This window comes from Olea europaea, unplaced genomic scaffold (assembly GCF_002742605.1).
Source record: "Olea europaea var. sylvestris unplaced genomic scaffold, O_europaea_v1 scaffold1456, whole genome shotgun sequence".
Classification (NCBI taxonomy): domain Eukaryota; kingdom Viridiplantae; phylum Streptophyta; class Magnoliopsida; order Lamiales; family Oleaceae; genus Olea; species Olea europaea.
In genome coordinates, this window is record NW_019232108.1 from 105059 (window position 1) to 109947 (window position 4889).

Below are 4889 nucleotides of genomic sequence, written 5' to 3' on the forward strand. Positions count from 1 at the left end.
CGATTCAATTCTCGATAGTCAATGCACAGCCTCATTGTTCCATGCTTCTTTTTCACAAATAACACAGGTGCACCCTATGGTGATACACTTGGTCTAATGAAACCCTTATCAAGAAGCTCCTTCAACTGTACCTTCAGCTCTTGTAATTCCAACGGTGCCATACGATATGGAGCCTTTGAAATGGGTGTTGCTCCTGGTACCAAATCAATGGTAAACTCTACTTGTCTATCTGGTGGTACACCTAAAAGGTCTTCTGGAAAAACGTCTTTATAGTGTCGAACTATTGGAACATCCTCAATTGACAACTTGTCTTGTTTAACATCGGTCATCGACACTAGAAATCTTTGATCTAATTCCTTTCTCGGCATCCTTTCAACCTGGGTTGTTGACACTACACCAGACGAGTTATTTACCTCAGTTCCCACAAAACGGAACTCTTCTTCGCCCGGTCTTCGAAAAACCACCATTCTCTCAGTACAATAAATAGTTGCATAATTTTTAGATAACCAGTCCATGCCAAGGATAACATCAAAGTCTTTTATCATTAACGGAATTAGATCTACCGCTATACTTCTACCATCAATTTCCATCCTAAGATCTCAAACAATTTGGTTAGCGACAAGTATCTTTCCAGATGGAAGAGATATTTCTAAAGTATACGGAAGGAATTCACATTCCACTTTAGACTTTGCAACAAAAGAAGAAGAAATGAACGAATGCGTAGCTCCAGAATCTATAAGCACAAATGCAGGAATATTGGAAACAGAGATGATACCTGCGACGACATTAGGGTCTCGTTCAGCTTCTTGCCTGGACAAGGAGAAAACTCTTGCTTTTCCTTTCTTATCATCTACAGCCTTCTGTATCTGATTCTGAGGACATTCTTTAACGAAATGTCCTGATTTCCCACATTGGAAACAAACATTTTTACCCAATAAACATTCTCCTTTGTGAAGTTTATCGCACTTAGGACAACGCCTTTCCAGTTCCAGTTCCATTGGGCATTGAAACATTATAACTAGTAGTTTCATACTAATTACATTGTCATTTCCATCAATTTCCTAATTTCTTTCTCGTAAAACGGTGCATTCGATCATCGAGGCTTTAAAATCTTTACATGGTGATAGTCTTCGAATCCTCGACCTCGGTGATGAATTTTACATTGAGCTATGATAGAAAATTAGTTTAACTAAATGTTGGGGGGAATTGGTTTGATAAGTAATGGAAAATCGAGAAGGTCGAAAATTAATATCGACATTTACATTCAGTTGATCGAGGTCACCTTAAACCCTAGATAAGTAATTGAAATTGGTTGACAATCCGTTAATCGGGTAAGTCATTATATGAATAGTTGAGAAATTAGCTTTATAATATATTTTGGGATCTTAGGGCAAGTGAAATGGATTGTAAACACTTCAAAATAAGCCAAGGATACTTGATTTGTACCTGCAAAGATAGATATAAAATCAGATTATGCTACAAGTGACCACCTCATGCTTGAACACCTCGTGCTTGGGATGTTGGTCATTTTAACACTCAATTTTTCTTCAATCTTAAGGCATCAATCTCGTATCTACTCCCTAAGAACTTAATATAGGATGAGATACAAAAATAATGGTAGAAAATTCAAGTATTGCAACCACGATGCCAACTCCTACTTAAGTAATATGCACGACCTTAACCGCTTAAAGACCACTCATTCACCTCCTAGATAATATATTAACCCCCTTAGCTCATCTCTAAGTGATTCCAAGTGAAAAAGAGGGTGAAAGAGTCAAAGTGAGATAGAAACAAGAAACTGGAATTTCTGGACAGCTTTATTACTTCACGGTTTTGAGGTTTGTATCCATTATTTGTTAAGGGGTTTATAATTTCTTGACCATCTGAACTTGCTTGTGATTAGGTTGGAGTGTTGTTAATAATTTTATGATGCCAAAATAGGGGTAATTACAAGAATTTGAAAGAAAGTAATCTGGACATAGATGAGGATTTGCTAGATTTGAATGGTTTAAACTTTTATTTTGGATAGTACTTAAGATATATTTGTATCTATGTAAATGAATGTTGTTATATGAGGGTTATAAGAATTGAAATGGTCTTCTAATAGCCTAGAATCTGATTGGTGACATGCTAGTAAAATGGAAACTGAAATTAGTCACAAGAAAAGAAAACTACCTGATTTGATGTGGTAAAAAAGGGACGGTTTTTTAGGCTAAAAACACTTCATTTGTCAGCGACTTTAGATCATGATTACCTTCACATACATGTTATAGAAGTATGGTAAAATTTGGGAGTTGTTGGATATAGTTAAGAGGGTGAAAATGGATTAGAAAAATAATTGGACGGTAATAGAAATCTGAAAACGGATTCTACCCATTTGTATTTTTAATGTGATTTCAACCTTTACATATCCATTAATTATCTCTTGGCCCCAGAAAATAGATTCTAATGAGTACTAGGTGGTCAAAAACAATTGGATGATGTTGAATTTCATAATTGGACTCGAGAAATAGAGACTTATGGGATTAGTTTGTAATGCCATCGGTAACTTGAAATAAATGATTTCATCTAAATTGTTTTGGCTTGAATGGATGTATTTTGGGATTGTATGTGTTAAGGTTATTAAATGGAGGATTGTCTTTAATATTAGATGGTAATACAAGTGATTTTTCGACGTTGAACGAAAAAGGGAATTTGATATACACTCCGTAGGAGCTTGTACACACAAAGGCGAAAGGTAAGTAAAAATTCATTTGCAACTACGATGCAAGAACCTAGTAATTATGATGTGGTAATATTGGAAGATTTAGATAACTTTGACAAGAGGTTCATTGGATATCATATCATGGTTATGGTTATTGACTATGAGGTTGCGATACCTATTGACAGCGATTTTCATTAAATATGTCATTTATGAGCATTTTCATTTGTATGTACGACATATGATCATGATTCAAAATCTTGCATACGACACAGGATCTCAAATTGAGTTTTCCTTATAAATGCTTTATTGACCATTATTAGGGCATCGAGGCATGCTTATATGATATGTTTTGGCATCGCGGGTGATACTTCTTGGGTGATTATAAAGGTAGACAGGGGATGGATCTTTGGTGATCACGGGAGGGTAGAGCACTCGACTATGCCCTTGTGATATTATGATTATTAGCACTGTCGGTGGGATACTTGTTGGGGGATCATAGAGGTAGTTAGGGGATGGGCCTCTAGTGCTCATGAGAGGAGTCCACTAGCCGGCATCGATTTCATATTGGCCATTTGATTATTGATATTGATATTATACAGAACTCTATCCGGTGCATAGTAGGTGGGTAAAGGGTCCGATGAAATGAAAGATTTCAAATGAAATGATTTCAAGTCGACTTTGATGAATATTGGAATATGATGCTTCTTTATCATGATATTTAAAGTAAATGGCATAGTGGCATATATCGTTATTATTCATATTCATGACATGCATGATTTTTGCTTACTTACATTGGTTTATGTAGTTTTTGTATTGTAGGTGAGCTTGGAACTACATAGAGAGCACGGCTAGCTGTGGAGCTCTTACGAGATTTTAGAGTTCGATGTACATGGATCGTCACCTGTAGGGTTATTTTGTGGGCTGCTATTTTGAGTTTATGGCCTATTGTACTGTATGTTGGGGATCCTATATCGTATATCTTTTGACATGACATGTAGACATGTTTATAATCTCAGAATATATATGTTTGATTATGGCGATATGATCTTGGTTTACTCTATAGCTTATGTCGTTTTATCAGGTGAAAAAAAATGTGTGAAATTCTATATCTAGTTTGAGTCATCAACTCCATTCCCACATAGGTTAGTAGATAGTTATCTATATGAATGGGGGTTTGATAGAGAGTGGTATCAGAGCGATGTTATAATTCTGCAGACTGTCCATGTACATGATCTCGAAGTACGAAAGAGCACAATTAAGCCAGTAAGTTTTATTTTGTTGCATTATTTTTATGTGCTTCATGAATGATATTGGCCTATCTTTAATTGTAGCCATGGTGAGAACTAGGGATGCTTGTAGTAGTAGAGCTAGAACTCCAGGGCAAGAGGTGTATGTTCAAGATGACAGTCAGGATATTGTTATTGATAGACTTACAGAGTTAGTTGAGCGACAATCTTAACAAATTTAGCAATTTATACAACAATGAAAAAGGGGAGAACATCTAAGGGCTGAATTCTTACAACCACAACAAAGGGCTGAACATATTGAGACAGTTGGGGAAAGATTTAAAAAACTAAACCCTCCAATATTTGAGGATGCATTAGATTGAACAGCAGCAAAGGATTGGTTGAGAACTTCAGAGTCAAGTATTCGAGAGTTTCAGAAGTAGAAAAATTGTTTTGCGCATCCTTTATGCTACGAGATAGTGCTGGACATTGGTGGGATACGATGAGTAGCATTGAAGATGTTAGTGCCATGACTTGGGAGAGATTTAAAGAGTTATTCCGGAATAAATATTTTACAGCCCCAATTCGAACTAGGAAAATGAATGAATTTATACAGCTAAGACAAGAAGGGATGACAATGGGAGAGTATATTAGTAAGTTTGAACAACTATCCAAGTTTGCTACCCACATGATTAATATTGATACACAAAAGGTAGAAAGATTTCTTGAGGAGTTAAGACTATAACTATATAGAGACGTAAGCATGGCAGGAATCCAAGATGTTTCATATTTTCAAATTGCCGAGAGAGCATTAGTTGTAGAACAAGCCGAACAAAGAATTAGTTGCGCTCAGGAGGCTCGACAATAGTTTAGGCAAGGTCAGGGATAGCATTGGCTTAGAAATGATAAGAAAAGAGCTTTCCAAGGGCAGAGTCAAAAGCCTAAGTTTCAACCGAAAC